This window comes from Hippopotamus amphibius, chromosome 4 (genome assembly GCF_030028045.1).
Source record: "Hippopotamus amphibius kiboko isolate mHipAmp2 chromosome 4, mHipAmp2.hap2, whole genome shotgun sequence".
In the NCBI taxonomy this organism is placed as follows: Eukaryota; Metazoa; Chordata; class Mammalia; order Artiodactyla; family Hippopotamidae; genus Hippopotamus; species Hippopotamus amphibius.
This window is the reverse complement of record NC_080189.1, coordinates 31,205,840-31,224,160: the sequence shown is the minus strand read 5'-3', so window position 1 is coordinate 31,224,160 and position 18,321 is coordinate 31,205,840. Positions and strand designations below refer to the sequence as shown.

Here is an 18,321-nt window from a genome sequence, read left to right as displayed (position 1 = left end):
GGACAATAAAACAGGAAAAAATAAGGTTGATGGATTAGTTTAATCCACACTATAAAGATTTTGGGACCTAATCTATTATATGGCATTTCTAAAAGGTCCTAAAGAGAAGCTGTTGTAAAACATCTTGAATATCTACAAAGTAATCATTTATTGGAAAAGGAACTAGAAATGGGAGAACGCAGTTCATGATTAAGGTTGATGGCTTAGTTTAATTGTTCCTATTTTATTTATTTGGGTATTCTTAAACTTTTCAACATAATAACTTGGCAAAGAATTTTTACTTTGCTAGGAACCAACTCCAACTTTTATTGTAAACCTGAGTGAGAAGCAATCTAAAATCTCTATTTTACCATTAATTAACTTTTGTTACTAAGTAAAGAAAACTTGATTTTAGTTGAAATGAATTAATATTGCAGTGAAAAAATTCTTTTAAAAAAGCGTAACTGAAATCAATGGGATATATAAATCAGTCTAGTTCGTAACACTTTTTATGTCAAATTTAATCTACCTTTATAGGCTCATAAGTTTTAGAAGTATAGGAAAATTCAATGCTGAATTGTTATAAAGATTCTGTACTTTGCAAGTGGGAAAACTAAGACCCAGGAGTACTAAATACCTTACGTGGGGTAGCATTACCAGTCAGTGACAGGATTAGGAGCAAATCCAACTCCCTTCTCTTGTCCGTGGCTCTTTCTGCCACACAGCAAAGACATGTATGTCATATGTTTAGAGTATTTATTTTAAAGGAAACAGTTCATAAAGCAAACAGTTATTTCTAGTTATTATAATGTAACTTATTTGTCTTGAGATTGTTATTCTAGTCTTGCATAGCTTAAATAAAGCGTTATGTGTACTTCAGATAACTTATCCATTTAAGGAAGAAAATATTTGTTTTTAATTTTGCCACTGACATGATCTAACATTTAGAAAACTTCTGTATCCTTTTCCCAGGGTGTTAGGTCACTGTAAGAAGGAAAGATGGCACTTCTCTCTTCGTTAGCTAGTTAGTTGTTAATATTGTCTAGATTTGGGTAAAACTCAGTAAGTAGTAGTATTATTGGCAAGATATGTAATGGCTGTCTTTTGATAACACATAATTTGTTCCAATAAATGATTTTCAGGTGATGGATCAATGACTACTTGGCTTTTTATCTTGTGCCATTAAACTTAAAGTTTTAAACTAAAGTTCTCTGACCATGGATCGAACCTGTGTCCCCTGCATTGTAAGCACAGAGTCTTAACCACTGGACAGCTAGGGAAGTCCCAATTTTCTGATTTATAATAATTAAAAAAAAAACAAAACAGTTCCGAAACAAAGTCATTGATCAACACAATGGCTTTAATTAGTGGATTCAGATAATGACCTGGAAGAAAAACTGTTAATATTTAAAAATAGAATCAGCCATTTGAGAATAACAGTGTCCACTGGGTGTGAGATGATTGGTGATTAAGACTGATGCAGTGGTGTTGACATGTGCTGCCACGTGGGGTCGACCTTTGGTCATAAAGGAGCCCAGTACTCACAGCAGGAAAAGAAAGCTGACATCAAAGGGGAAGCAGGAGAATAATAGTTCAATTACCAGTGAAATTAGGAACCCTGGTTTTCAAAGTTTTTCTTAATTGCACAAATTGATTTCTTTAAAGACGCGAGTTTGATAAATGACATGGGGTTAGGCCTGCATAACAACTTATAAATGTAAACCTCTCTGGGCACGTTCTATTTTCTTAAGTTAATCTATTATTAAAATATTATTCTTATACACATTTAAATATTTATATTGAGTAAATATATGGCTGTTTATTCATATGTTGAATACGCACTTCCTTGATTGGGAAAGACTGATACAGAATACATCCCTGGACAGATGCTGCCTACTTTTCTTTTGAGCTGCCAGAGAGGAGCACTCTGATAAATTGAATGTAGCCTTTTTAGTACAGTTCATTAATAAATGTTTCATTACTTTATGACAGTGGAATAGAAAAATGACACTTGTTTTATACTTTGATTGTGGACATCTGGTCCAAAAAAAAAGAGTGGAAATTTCTGACTTAAACCAAAAGGTTCAAAGGGAAAGTGATTACATAGAATATTCTCATTAGTCTGTTTCTTTAAGTGACTTGTTCAGTCACAACAACATGCATAAATGTGTATAAACAGCCATGCATATTTATAGATATGGAAGTAAAATCAAGAATAATTGGTAGCCTACTATTGTAGGAAAAATTTATTTTGTCTTCAGAATGGAGAATTGGAAGAACTCTTCTAGAATGTTTTACAGATAATTTTAAATAGATTCCCCAAGAATAGGAATATAAAACAATAAATCAAAATAAATGTTAATTCATTTTGTTCTTTCATGTGTTCTACAAATATGTGTTCAGAGCCTATTTATCTTCCATCTTGCCTACAAGAAAGTAACCTGCATGAAAGCAGTGACATGATCTGCTTTGATTACTGCATTATACTCGGCACCCCTAACTGTGCCTATTCAGCAGTAGACATTCAATGGACATAGGTGAATGAATGAATGCCTGGTGCTGAACTGCGTGATAGGTGTATGCTGGTCACCAAAATAGGCCTAGCCAGCTGCCTTCATGTTTAGCTGAGGGAGTGAGGTAGGATGAAAAAATCAAATACTTACATCAATAAATATTTAGTGACAATTGTGTAAAACACTGTGAAGAAAAAAATGATTTTTTTTCAGATTTGAAAGGTTAATTTGTTGATAATAAATTTCTATTCTATGTTGTCATAAAATATGCAATCTACAAGGCTTGCTAAGTTACTTAAGTTTAGACTTAAAAGGAGAAAAGAAAAAGAGAATGGAAACTACGACTTTTCTGGCAGTTTACATTAGAACTAAGGGTGTGAATTTGAATGTTGTTACCAGTGGAGACCTATTAGCATAAAAGGTCTTTAGAGATTGCAGGTGGTATTACACAGGAGCTACATCAAACCTTTAAGATACAGACGTCCCAACATGAGTTTTCACGCACCGTAGGATGAAATGGTAATGATCGCTAAATTCAGAATGTGTCTGTAAATGTTTTTATCTCTACATTTATCTAAAATGTTTCTTATATAGACTAGTTAATGTTTAGAATTCCATCTCCCTCTCTTCTTGTATCAAGAATTACGCTCCCAAAAGTGTAAATAGGAGGATTTACTCTTTCAAGACTATAGACAAAACTTTGTTTGCTAGAATCAATCCCAAATTATAGAACCTAAATAAATTTATGAATTAATAAGATTATAGGAAATAATTTTAATATGAGGCACAGAATACGCTGTTCGACACCTTTATAGCCTTCCTTGATATTGACTGAAAAAAAATGCACAACCTGAAAGTTGAGAATTCTGTTTCATTTGGTGGGCTTGCTAAGCCAAGGAGACAGCCTCTCAGCTCTGAGGGACTATGCCGAAGAGGTAAGGGAGGAGCCAGGATATATAGGAGTTTAACAACAAAAAAATCCCAGATAGTCAGAACATCAAAAGATTACTGTTAATTAAAGAAAAATCAGATATCTTAAGTTAATGAATTCAGCACTTTTCTATGTATGGGAAGATGCAAGGGTCTGGGCTCATTGAAATCATTACTTTGATATGCACCTTAACTATCTAGGGCTGTATCCGGTTTTTCTCCATCCTGAATTCCCTCAGGGTATACAGGTGGAGGTGGCTGCAGTGGTACATGGCTTGATCCTAAGTTTACTGATATGGCAGGCGACATTCTCCATCCACATTGCATTTATCAACTCTGTTTCAACATAAAGGGATGGAAAATATGTAAAATCAGATTTTGAAAATTACATTACAGAGATGATCACTTTTGCTGTAGAAGATGTCCCCTTTTGGAAAATTTTAAACAAAACCTTTTAGGTTTCTTTTTTTTTAAATTGAATCTTCCTATATCCAAGAATGTGGTATAACTCTTCACTTCTTCAAGTCTTTATTATTCTGAATAAAGTTTATAGATTTCATGAAAAAAAAAAAACAGAGCTAGGCATATGTTGCTATTTCCTAATTATTTATATTTGTTATAATGTAGGATTTTTAATTATCTTGTAACTGACAATATAACCTTTTAAAAAGCAAACTGTCCCAGATCATTAAGAATTTTTGGCATTTATTTTTTAATTAAGTTATAAATAACATTTGTGAAAATATCTATTGTATAACATGATTGAATTCCCACTGAGTCCTCTCTTCCTTGGGTGAGTTTGAGAGCATGCCACAGCAACTAGGTTCATAAGTCTTCAGATTCCATATTGTCCCAGATCTCACTGAGCACCTACTGAGATCTATAACACATAATCACCCATGAAGACATCCATCTTAATTTTGCTCAGTTACTTCTTGTAATTTTTCTGCCTGCTACAGCTCGTGTATTTTATTTGTATTTCGTGATAGAGTTTTCATTGTTTATTTCCATAGAACACTACACAGTTCTTATGAGGTGTTATAAAAAGATTTCTTACATGTTCAGTAGTCAAAGTCATTATTAATTTTTTACTCAATATTTGAAATATTTTTTGAATATTAACTTTGTGCTAGGCTCTATACATTATCCCCTTTAGTTTTTAGAACCACCCTATTGAGTAGATACTATTATTATTCTCACTTTATACATGAGAAAGCTGGTGCTTAGAGAAAGTAAATTGCCAACAGGTATTTGCTCTGCAACTAGTAAATAGCAAGGTTGGGAATCTAGGATTATCTGTTTCCTAAGTAAGCATGTTTAAGGACTGTGCTGTGATCTGTTCAATAATAGCATCTAGAGGAGACATTTTATCTTAAATAATGAATGAATGAATCAATGAATGAATTAGTGAGTGAATTAGTACATAAAATGTGTCTCAACATTAAAGAAAGGCAGGACAATATTATCAAGAAATGTGGTAAAATTTTAATCTGTAGGTTGCTTGTCTATTGTTTTCAGATTTTGGTTCTAAACTTCAAAATAGGATAATTTTCTGAGCTTATGTATAAGATGCACAGGCATCCTACAGTCTTAATTTTCCCTCAAGTATTGAGTCTACATATATATTTAAATTTGTTTTAGTTATATATTCTTTATATACAAATTACGTGAGCTAACATGATATTTCAGTAAGTATGCATTTAATGTTTTTGAAACTCAGCTTTCAGTACTTTTTAACACATCATGTTTTTATCTCAGTAAAGTCATCTGAGAAATACCACAAAAATATCTCACTATAAATTGTTCAATTGGTTACTTATTTGCCCTGTCTTAATTCAGTTATGAATTCCCTTAATCTAGCTAATGGGCAGCTACTGCAATCTACTGTCATGGAAATAAAATAATATCATGTGGTTAGATGAAACTACAAGGTAATGGAAAATATAACTAGCTTAGTATGTATTTATACCCACGCACACTTTCTGATTCAGAACCTTAATATGAATTTTCCTTGCCATTTCAAAATTAAGTTATATCCCCCAAGAGTTCATTCTGATGCTGTTTTCATGAAAATTTCAAAATTTAATGCATTTTTAAAGGAAAGAATTCTTGCTTTTCCCAGCAGAAAATGATGGGTTTCTGGCCACTAAAGTGAGGACATATATTTTTTAATTGTCATGTTGTCTTTTCTGAACTAACCTCCTGCTTGCTCAAATCCTTTTTGACAATGAATGAACTATTCTGAGCTCCATGATTTGCAATGATAAAAATCTTTCAAATTATTCTTAAACTGGCCACTCTGTGTGCCAAATAACTGATTCTATATAGGGAATGAAGGAAGTTCTCTCTGCTATTATCCACACAATTAAGACTTTTTTTTTTTCTTGAGTCCAGTGAATTTCACAATTTTGAAAAATGTAGAAAATGCTTGATTGTGCTGCAAATTTGTCCAGGACTCATGTTGTTTAATTATTCATGACTTTAAATTTGCATATATTACAGTTTATTTTACATCCAAATGATTAAATAGAATGCTGTGCTAATATTCACCATGAAGTGTTTTCAATTTGTTAGTTTCTTTTGTTTTACTATAAATAGAACAAGATCTATAGAGGGAGTATATTGATCCAGTCTCTAGAACTATATGGCCTGGGTTGAAACTCTAGTTCCCCATTCCCTAGCTAGGTAAACCTTAGGCAAGTTGTTTAAACTTTTATGTGTTAGTTTCTTCTTCTTTAAAATGAGAATCACAAAGTACCTACTCTAGATGGTTGTTGAAAGGACAAAATGCGTCCATCTGTTTTAAATATGCAAAAGAGTACCTAGCATATTAGAAAAATTAGTAGACATTTGCTGACATTACTGTTCTCAATATAGACTTTTTCATCAAACTCAAACACAAAAGCTGCTGAAATAAGAAAAAGGCATAAGAAACTGGTCGTACACTCATATCAAAAATGATGGATGAGTTCCATTTTAGAATGTGAAAAACGATAAAACAATCATGCAGGTGCAGAGAAATTAATATATGTAGATATTTAGCTATTTCATTATTTTTATGCTACTGTTTCTAAATAAAGCATGATGCTTTGAACACCTCAGAAAGGATTTTAAAAATGGATTTTAAAGCATCAACGTTGTTAACTACGTAAAATTCACATACAGACCTAACTGAAATTGAAATGAGGAATGAAACAGGTTCCAAACTGATTTGAGGATTAAAAAAGAACAAAAATATTAAATTAAAAATAATCTTTTAATGAAAATTGCATTGTGTGATTTTGTAATTAATCAGTTTTCTTTCTTAATCACTTTTTTAAGATTTCCAAACAATATTATTTTTCTGTGCTTTAGCGTTTCACACTACTAGAGTTAACAGCCATATAGCATGAAACATTTAAGGAAATAACATTTTTCTAGATTTAAATTTTAATAATATGTCTTATTGAACTTCCTCATTTTAGTATTAGAGATAGTAATATTCAAGTAAATATGATTATAATTCAGTCATTTTGTATGATTCAAATTTGTAGTGAAAAAAGGATCATGGTAAAGAACCTTTGCTTTTCCTTTTTTACCTTATCCTTTTTTAAAAAAAAATTCTATTTTTAATAGTTGGATACTTTTATCTTGATAACTTTCAAAATTGTTTTGTCCTTGGCCTAGGATCTCAGGAGTGCTTTTTCATTATGAAAAAAGAAAAAAATAGGGAGAGAAGGAGACAAATGTCTGTAGTAGAGGGAGAGATTAGAAAGGTAGATTTTGCTCGTTTTTACCCTATTAGCAGAAATAACGGAAAAGTGTTTTTGCTTTGTTTTAGCTTTTATAACACCATCAGTAATTGAATAAATTAACAATGATTATAAAGTAGTAACTGTGCTTATAATTTATCTTTTGGAAAAACATATAAGAACTTGTCATATTAAAAGAAAAATGCCACCATAATAAATTATCTTGTTGTTATTCTGAAGTAAGTGAGAGAATCCAAAGCACTCAGAAATCAGCCTGATGCTTTGGCTGCACATTTAAGTACCATATTCTAAGATTTTAGAATACCTTGATTTTATCCCTTTCTCTCTAGCGATAGGCCTCTCCTCTTTTGCTTTTTGTTTCTGCTTGTCAAATTTCATCTGTGTCCCTTCTTCTATTCTGCTTTCAGGGTCTTTACCCCACTATATTGCAGTGGTATTAGTAAAATGTTGTATAGTAGTAAGCGAGTTAATATCGGAAACAGCTCTTTATCTTCCACCTAATTAAAACAATAATTAAATAATTACACTTTAAAATATCAGAGAAAGGCAAATATCCACTTGTGGAATCATTTTAAAATGTTCCTAACTTTAAGCCAGTTATCAATTCCAACTGTTGCATATCAGAACTGATTTTTTTTCAGCACTAACATGAGACATAAGGCAATTTGCCATATATATTTTATTCATGCTTAAAAATCAATGACACATTTACAGAACAAGTTTGAGGAGACTAATTATATCGAGTAAGGAAATGTAGGTAAATGCGGCTGACATTTCTTGGAAGGTTCTTTATTAAATGTAAGAAACCCAAATGCAGTTAGCTTTTCATTTAATCAAGTAGTGTTTCCAGTAAAAATGAATGGCTGTTGAAGCCTTTATATCCCGTACTTTTTCTTACATGCTTCACTGAATGTTTAATACCCTGGCATCCCAGTTTGGAGCTTCTTTTAAAGGAGTCTTTCATAAAACTTGGGACAGAAACCTGCTCTAGACAACCACATGGAGAGTTGTACAAAAGAGAAACAAATTATAAAAGCTCAGTGTCACTTGGTTGCCTAAAATGTCTCTCTTCCCTCTTCCTCCCTCTTTCGTTATACAAAAAAAAAAAAAAATGGTATTAATCACTGACCTACTTTAGGTTATCTAGCCTAAATTTGACAATTTTATATAAAGGCTCACATAAAATCATTTTAAAATAAGTGAAAAGAGAACTAGACAAGTCTTTTGAAATTAAGCAATTAGGAATTTGGCCAACATAATAAAGACAACTTATTTAGCAGATTCAAAATCATTTCATTTCACATGCTATTATAGATTACATAAATCAGTACATGCATCCAGATTTGTTGTGAACAGCCTTTGGTGTTTTTAGTATCTTCTAGACTTTATCTTCATAACAAGCATTCCTTACAGTATTGTCTGATAATTGAAGAACAGATACCTGAGTCTGTTTCAGTCACTTACTTACCTTGTTATTCAGAGGTGTTAAGAAAATTGAGGTTCAGCAGGGTTATCTGTAAAAGAGGTTGATAATTCATTTCTTGAGTTCTTCATAGGTTTATTACAAGAATTAATGAAACGTTTGTTTTCAAATTATAAAGAGCTTATAGTAATCAGAGATTATTATAACTATAGATTAGTTGATGTAATTATGTTCAAATGTATTTTCACTACTTGGCTGGGTCTTATGAAGGCTGAGTTTCTTTTTCCACTCAGATCAGCCACCCTGCAGGTGGTTGCCGTCAATCACCAGAAGAAAAAGATGATAAAATATGGACAGATTCTTAGAAATTAAACTCTGTTTGTTGAAAAGCAACCCAAACTTTACTCAAACCAACAAACAGTTTCTAATGAAGCACTTTAGGACCTTTGCCATAATGACACAGTTGGCAGGGTAAGAAAAATAAAATTTAAAAGAAGTTGTGGAAAGAATTTCAATATATATTTTTTCCAGAATGCAGTCCACTCATTGCATAAATTTTGACTCTCTAAAATGTAACCAATTATATTATAATTATTCTTTCATTTTGATCAGTACAGATATTTTAACTAGCCAGTTCCATCCATAATAACACTTTGGTACTGGGTTCAGTAGAATACCTGTTAGCATTAATAAAAATAAATTCTTGTTGCCAAAATTCTACTCCATTTCATGCATCTATAGACAGTCTTTGAGGACCATCTTCCAAAATACTTTTCAAAATATCTTTTGGTACCTTAGATCTTTATAACTTGTTAGTAAGTTTAAAAATTTTTATTTTTAAATATCATGCAAATATAATCAATTTTATTTCATGTAAATTAATCATAATCAGAATTTTCTCAGCAGATAAAATTCCACCCGACAGTAAAAGGGTAGAAAGAAACTAGGTTCTTGAGATAACATATCTGTTTGACATTTTAAGCTACTTTTAGGAAAACCTAGGTTTAGAAGAAGAAAAAGTCTTGAATCCATATCATGGGAGCATCAAAACAGGTAAAATATCCATGGTAGATTAGCCTAAAGAGTAGAATATTTAAGCAACAAAATAGAAATTTCAAAATAGTTGAATGGATGCCATTTTGAAGACTGATGACAATTATTCTACCTATTTACAAAGGCTAGAACTAATGGCAGTCAGTGGTGGTTCCAGGGTCACTCATTTCGTCTCTTGGAAAAATGTTGGATTTTCTAATCATTGTAATCACATATCTATAGAATTAGTTGCTTTCTTCTTATAATCATTTTCATTTGTTTGGGCTATGTTTCTGCAGTAACTTATGTGTCCTTACCAGAGAGATGATAATTGTTTCTGACTAGAAGAACATACATTTCAATCAATGTCAGGAGTAAAAGTTAACCTTCTGAGAGCCTACAAACAAACCAATCAGTGACACTCAGCAAAACCTGACTTTCCATGTTTTAGTGTTTGTCCTAAGAGTCTACGCAACTTGGCTCATGTGTAAAAGGTGTGCAAAAGTTCCACTTTGAGAACTTACCCTCTGATAGGGAAAAAGGAGTATGCATCTCACTTCATCTTCAAATTCTAACAGGTCCTGGGGTCAGCAGTAGAAACAGTCTGTGTCACTCCCAGGACCCACCATGCTGAAATATCATGAGTCTTCCTAGTATGTAAGTTTTTTAGCATAAGATTTTAATCCTTGCTGCAGTAAATAAAGTAAAACTAGCTCTTCCCTTTTTTTCCCAATTATTTTCCTCAGAGTAGGATACTGCCACAGTTTAAGAATCTACTCTCCAAGATGGATGTGACAAGTGCTAGGTCTGGAGATGACTCCTTGAAGAGAGCAGCCTGACTGTGCTAAGTCCCCATCAAGTCACACCTCTCCTCCCACTGAGGACATGAGGGTTGGGAGAGTAGGATTGGGTTTCAAGAAGTAATACAGATAGGAGACATAAATGACCCTGATAGCAAGTCAAGGTGTGTCTGTGTCTTTTATTTTTCTTTAATTTACTTCTTCCTTCCCTTCCCTGACAGCAATAGTATGGGGATTGCCATTTATAGTAAAACTTCCCCAAAGTTTCTGTATTAGAAGCACAATTTAATTGCTACATTCATTTTAATCATGGGTTTTTCCTGTTTGGCTCAAATACTTAATCAAACTTAGGGAAGCACAAAGAAGCAATATTACAACCAATATTGCTAAGAAGTAAAAACTTATCATAATGTAAAACCTCAATGGCATATATTCTAATTATTTTTTGCTGACTCTGTTGTTTAAGATGGGATAAACATAGTTACATTTAAAAAAAATTTCCTATCTCATTCGTCACAGGAAGTATTTAATCAGAAGCCATCAAGGCCTTGTCAAGAGTATTATGTAATTTCTTTAAGGATGGGGTGAGTCACTATATTGGTTAATGGCTTTAGCTATTTGCAAATCTGGGAGTCTATGATTCTGTGAATAATCACCCTGCTTTCCCAGTTCAGTCTCCTAACCTTGAAACTTCTCCTACATTGTCCATGTTGACATCCAAGGTGAAAGTTCCACCTCCTGTTTTTGTTTTTGTTTTGCAGTTTATATGTTATCTTGAGTTATTTCCAGGTCCCTTGACACATTCTGTCTTGCGCTTGCATATGTAACTTCTTCCCGAGGAAGACGTTCTTTGAAATCAGGTTCCATGAATGTATATATCTATTTCCTTCAGTTTAGTAGCAGAGGGATACACTTAGTGGCAATAATAGTCATGCTGAAAATGGATAAATAATAACACAAATCATTCAGATTCTGAGTTTTGATCAAGCCAACATAATTTTCTTTATGTAAAGGCAGTTAAAGTTATTCCAGTTCTTTAACTAAGTACTTTGGTGAAACAATCAGTGTACTAAAGGTAGAGGGCAGACGGGATGAGAAAAATGTTTCCCGTAAATGTACAGATACATCCAGCACATTAGTATCAGGTAGGATGCTTGTTAAAATCTCCAAGTAAGTAGAAGTTGGGATTGGATTGACAAGAGAGCCTAGATCTATATTTTTAAAAGGATTACTAGACAACTCTCATAAACACTAAAATAGAAAAAATAAAACAAACACTAATCTAAGAAATTATTTTCTTTTCAGAAAGGATTTGTTTACAAACCCAAACTCTGTTCCCACATGAACAGGCACGATTGACTGTGCATCGCAAGTAATTTTGTTAGCACTGGTTTGGTCTGCTTTTTTGTTATTGTTGTTTTCTTTGTGGAACTTATATAATGAGGAAAAGAAAAGACAAATAATAGATGTCCTCACAAATGTGCATACTTACCATACTGCAGGGTGTGACCCATATCTTTAAAAGAGTATCTTATTTAGATTTGAAATAAGAGCAAGCATATAATATTATTTCTCTTTACCTGGCAAATCAGCTGCGATTCTTTTATTTATTTAACCTTTGCAGGTAGGTAATTTAGAACATGAAGTATATTGTGAATGAATTTCCATGCCGGTAGTAATTTTTGCAATTGAAGTTGAAGTTATTTTTTAATCTATTCAAGCAAAGATCTCAAACCTAATATGTATATGACATAAAACATGAGTCTGTCAAAGATTCTATTTAATGTGGCTCTGTCAGCTTAGTGTATATCTAATAAAGCAGTGTAGAGTACTAGAAAGAATACTGCAATGAGAGTCAGGAGACCAGGGTTCTGTTGATGTGTTTTTTTTTTAATTTTGTTCACTTCTGTTCTTCCATCAGTAAAATCAGGAGGTTGGAATAGATTCCCAGTAAATTTCCTTACAATTCTAAAGTTGCATTTCCATAACTTTAACTTTCTGGACTCAAGAAACTAATATATATGTGTGTATAATGTATATATAAGCAAATGTATATACATATATATATATACACTTTACACAGATGTATATAAAATATGTATATAATGACAAAACAAGAGGGCAAATAGGTATAGAGGGTCTTTGGAGGAAAAATACTCAAGAGAACAGTTTACAAACATTTTAATGCGGTGTGTTTTTTGTTTTGAAAAAAAGTTTTTCTGTTTTCTAACTTGGTCACAAGAACTTGCTCCTTCTGAGCAATGATTCTAAGACACTGTGTTCTTTTGAAGTTTTAAAAGTTTTTATTAAGCTGCATAGAATAAAGTCTGTTTGAACCTGATATGCTGTGACATGGTGCATCAAAAATGTCAAGCTGTTTTATATTTCAGAATCTCACAGTAATAAAAATTGTCCTTTTATCCGTTAAATATAACATCTTTAAATATAACAGAAGAACTCTGATAGGAAGATCTTTAGAAATTTGAACAGTTTAATGACACCACTGAGCACTTCGAGTTTGTTATTTATGATGGCTGTGTTGTCTCTAGGCATCCTAATTATGACTATTTCCTTGCCTCTTAAAAGTTTATTACTTTTTTATTCATTTGTATTATAGCATGCTACAGTGAGCAGAAGTCCAAAACATAATTAAAATATGAAAACCTTTCACAATTCAGATATACTGTGTGGGTTTTGTTTCTTTTTTAGTACCTCTTTCTACTCACCTAGTAGTAGAACGTACAGTGACTTTTCTAAGTGATATAGTTAGTCTTTGCTTGAGTTATTTTGGGAGGAAGCTTTAAAGGGCTTTGTTTTATCTACATTATCTCTGTTCTTGCTTCCATTTTTATCTTCATCTTTCTCATGTGAAGGTGGATTTCTTAGAGCATAGTCTAGTGGCGTTTGAAGTTACCAGTGGAATTCTGGTAACTTCAGATATTTTGTGAATTCTCTTTCCCTAGGCTTAGTATCACTTGATGATACTATTTTATCAACCTTATTGCTTGATAATAAGAAAAGATATGAAATAATTTCAATTTTAAAATGAGTGAATGTTTTTCAAGTTTTTTTTTTGAGGATGTCTATATATACAGACTCTTGATAATGTTTTTAAATTGACTTCAGTTATAAATATTTTTTAACTGTCGGTTTTAAAGAAGTCATTTGGTTTAGTCAGTAAACATATTTAAATGCACTAAAGGTTTTCTATACAGAGCTGAGTGTGATGAGGGCACTAATCTAGTAGGCAAGAGACCTGGTTTCAGATTCTATCATTCCTGCTTTCTTTAATTGCTATAAAATATTAGGCAACATAAACTAACCTTGACTTCCAATTTTCTCATTGCAGACTATGTGGAAGGTCCTCCATTGCTGCAGTATTCAGGAATAGACTAGAAAATTACTACGCAAAAACATGTAGAAGAAACATAAGCATCGTATACATGAATGGCTTATATGACTTTTAAGGTTCTTCACAATTTTGAGAGTCTATTATTCTATATACGGAATTATTAATTATCATTTAGGTATATATTATTATCATATTTCAATTATGAACAGTAAATTTCCGGTTCTCTTTAGAACTGTATGTGTGTATAGATGTAGGTTTGACCAAGCCTATACTTCATTATTTGATCCATTTAGTATTTTATATATTTATTGAGCACATACCATGTGTCTGTACTATTCTAGGCACTAGAATTACATTGGAGGAACACATACGCACACAGACACACACAAAATATTTAGATACGAGAAAGTTGTGAATGCTATGGAAAACATAAAGCAGAGTTAAGGAGAAGGGGGTCAGCTTGCATTTTTCACCTAAATGGTGAAAGTTGATGTCATTAAGAAGATGTTATCTGAGCAAAGACTTGAAGTTGTTCTGGGGCACAGTCAAGCAGATATCCAGAGGATAACATCCCAAGAAAGAGTTATACTAGTGCAAGTCTAAGATATTACAACAGGATCTCCAAAAAATTGGATATAGATATGAGAAGGGAAAAATCTGGAATGAAGGTGAGATTTTTGTCTGAGCAACTGAAAGGATGGGTCATCCATTTAAATGAGAAATAAAAAAAAAAGACTGAGTGGAATAGGTTTGCAGGGCAAGGGAATGAGAAGTTCAGTTTTGGACATGTCAGTTTGGAGCTACCTATTTGACAACTCAGTGCATCTGATAGGTAGGCAGTTGTATATATGAGTTTGAAGTTCAGAAACATGTTTGGGTAAGAACTGTAAGTTTGGGTGACTTGGACATATTGTGATTAAAATGTATATGCTGATTGAGGCCACAGTGTAGTGTACGCAGATAGAGGAGAGGAGAGAATAAAGGACAGATATATAGGGAACTCTGACATTACCAGGTCTGAAAGAGGAGGAGAAACCAACAAAAAAGGCTGAGATGTAAAAATAACATTGTTTGAAGAGAATCAAGAGTGTGGTATCATGAAAGCAAAGTGAAGAAAATATGTCAAGGACAATATACTTGATGTTGATAAGTACAAAAAGAATTGAAAAATGGCCATTGGATTTAGCAATTTGGAGGTAATTGGTGATCTTGACATGAGTAGTTTGTGTAATGATCAGGGGAAAATCTGACTGGAGAGGATTAAGGAGGATTAGGAGAAATAGAATTGGTATTACTAAATATAGTCAAATATCTCAAGATATTTTGCTGCAAAAGGGAGAAGATAATCAGTTATAGCTGGTAGGTGAAATGGGGTTTAAAAGAGAATTCTTTTAAAATGGGAGAAAAATAACATTTTTGCTGGTGGTTTTCTCTACTACATAAGAAAAAATTAGTAATGCAGAGAAAAGAGAATCAGTTCCGTTGTGCAGTTCTTGAATAGGTGATGGAAATTGTATTTAGCACATAAGGGAAGGTTTTAGAGAGGAGTAAATATCATTTATCTGCAGAAACTTGAGAGAGCAGAGTATATGGGTTGAATTGTGGGTGGATATATGTAACTGTGAGAGTTTCTAGAGATTCTTTCTAATTGCTTCAGTTTTCTCAGTGGAGACAAAGCAAAGCTATCAACTGGGAGTATTAGGATGGAGGTGTTGGAAATTTAAGAAGAAAGGAGAGGATATGAAATCGTCCTCTAAGAGAGTGGAAAGTACATGTGCTAGTGAAATATAGTATGATCGTGGGCAGCCTTCGGAGTTCTCCAACACTTTTTCAAATTGAATTTAAAGTCAGATCGTTCAGAGTTGCTGTGTTTCTACATGCATATTTAGCTGTACAAGCGTAGGTGTTGAAGAGGCAGAGAGTTAAATCCAAGCAGGATTGTAATTTTGCATAGTGAAGGGAGTTGGGGGACATTGAGATGTGTGTCGTTCAATTGATTGAAGGTCCCAGTGGGCAAATGAATGTTAGAGTTGAGATACTAGAGCAAATGAGCTGGAAAAAGAGGAGATGATGGTCAGAGAGCCAGCTGCATGAAACAGAGATGTGAAAGTATGGGCATTACTTGTAATGAATAGGTCTAGAAAGGGCCAGGGAGTTAAATGGCTGAGATAACAGGGAGGACAAGATATTTAGAGGAAAGAAAATTAAGCAGTTGAGAGGCTAAATTTCAGAGAGGGTCATATATGTATATATTGAAGTTGTCAGTAATTAAGTCAAGAGTCATGTTGGAAAGAATGACCATTAGGCAGGAGCTAAAATAGTTGGGAAACTTGGAGGAGTTAATTGCAAGGTCATTAAGTGACTACAGCGATGAAGAGAATAAGCAACATAATCTGATGACAGGAGATTAAAAGCCAGAATTTACAGGGAGGAGAGGAGAAAAATGGTATAGAGAGGATCATCATAATGGAATTGGCCGTCTTTCAATGTGACCTTTCATAAAAGGCAATCTCTTATGTGAGATTTAAACCTTTATTCTGTCTAGCGTGCTGTCGAAACTCACTAAATAATTGTAACTGTTTGAACTTTTATGTTGATATTTAGAATAGAGAAGTAAAGTACTTCATACACAAAGTGTCATGAAAAAGTACATGGATGAGAGATGCTAGAGAGAATTCTGTGTTAGAAAAAGTATGAAAGAACAAGGCAGGTGTGGGTTCCAGTCATGGCTCTGCCATTTGTCAGCTGTGTTCTTCATTAAGGTCTTTCATCTCTGCCATGGGGATAAAAATCCCTACCTCAAGGAGTTGTGAGGGGTAAGTACAATGATTTATGTAAGGGGTCTGGCACAGAATAAGCCTTCAATTAATGCTAGTTCCCTCCCTCAAATTAGAGATTCAAATATTGAACATATTTACAAGGCACTGTAACAAAGATAGACTTCTGAGGGAAATAATTTCTATTTCTATCACCACTGATAAATGATTCATGAACTCATTCATATACCAACTGAGTGTTATTTCAGTGACTTGAGAATGTGTTCATGGATTCTTAGAGATTTTCTTTTTTCAATTTCTAGCTTTATATTACTTCTTATAACACCTATAGAGAACAACAATCAGAAGAAAATCTGGCCATTTTTCTCTTTTATAGTGAATACTAAAGCAGGTGTTAATTTTTTGTTTTACTTTTAAAGTTATGTGGATATATAATTAGCATGATCATTGACTAGTATGTAAATACATCAAAATAATTAAACATTTAGAATAGTTTATGAATAATGGAATGCATGTTATTGAATGATGATAGTATGACTTTAAAGACAATATTCATTTTCTATTAAAAATATGCACATTATTAAATAATTGTAATCGCTTATATATAGAATTTTATTTTTTTACCTTCTTTTAATTTCTTCTTTTTTAATCTAGATTATTGTTGTAAGAACACACAATATGAAATCTGCCCTCTTATCAAATTTTTAAGTGTACAATACACTACTGTTGACTATAAGTACAGTGTTGTACAACAGGTCTCTAGAGCTTATTCACCTGCTTAACTGAAACTTTGTACCCATTGTCTAGTAACCCCCCATTCTCCCTCCCCCCAGTCCCTGGCAACCACCATTCCACTCTTTGATTCTAATAAATTTGACAATTTTAGATGTTTTATATAAGTGGAATCATGCAGTATTTGTCTTTCTGTGACTGGCTTATTCCACTTAGCATAATGTCCTCAAGGTTCATCCATGTTGTTGCATATGCAGATTTTCCTCATTTTTAAAGCCAAAAAGCTATTTCACTGTATTCATATAACCACATTTTCTTATCTATTTATCTGTTGATGGTGTTTTCTACATCTTGGCCACTGTGAACAGTGCTTATACAGGATTTTAAAAAGCATTGAGATATATTCTCAGTCATTTATGATCAATGAGGGAAGTAAAAAAATGACCCAGGAAAAACAAGGATACCATATAAGGTTGTATATTGGGGCAGAGGGAGGAGCTTCATTCCATCCCTTCATCCATGGAGGTACTTAGGACCTTTGCCATCACCTAGAAACTTATAGTCCTTGTTGAATCCTCGGTGTGTAGCCAGTAGAAAAGTATAAAGGAGAAAAGTACATGAAGGATTTTAAAAGTTTTGTAGGTCAGGCTTCAAAGTAGTTGAACATTGTATTTGCCCACATGGCATTTGCCAGAGCTAGTTACACAGTTCACTCAGGTGTGAAGAGGTTGGACAGTGCAGTCTAAACATGTGGCAAGAAGGAGGATATGTGCTTATGGATGAACTAGCTGGTCTGTTCCAGAATTGATATATTACTAGATGTTAAATTAGAAGTTAGTATGATCTCTGTGGTATTACCAAAAGGTAGAAAATGGACAGATCATTTTAAGCTGAGTACTAGATAGCCAGGTAATGCTTCACACAAGATATGAATGATCCAGGTAGGCCTTGCAAAACTCAGGAGATTTGGTTTGTCAGGCAAGGGTCTGATATGTTTTTCAAGGAGCAAATAACAGTGAGAGTAGGAATAA

General features: G+C 33.1%; 1 protein-coding gene across 1 annotated transcript in view; it reads left to right on the top strand.

Moving 5' to 3' along the window:
- Positions 1–18,321, top strand: part of KCND2 (potassium voltage-gated channel subfamily D member 2) — a 472,359-nt gene that overhangs the window by 54,070 nt on the left and 399,968 nt on the right. The gene's annotated exons all lie outside the window — the stretch shown is intronic.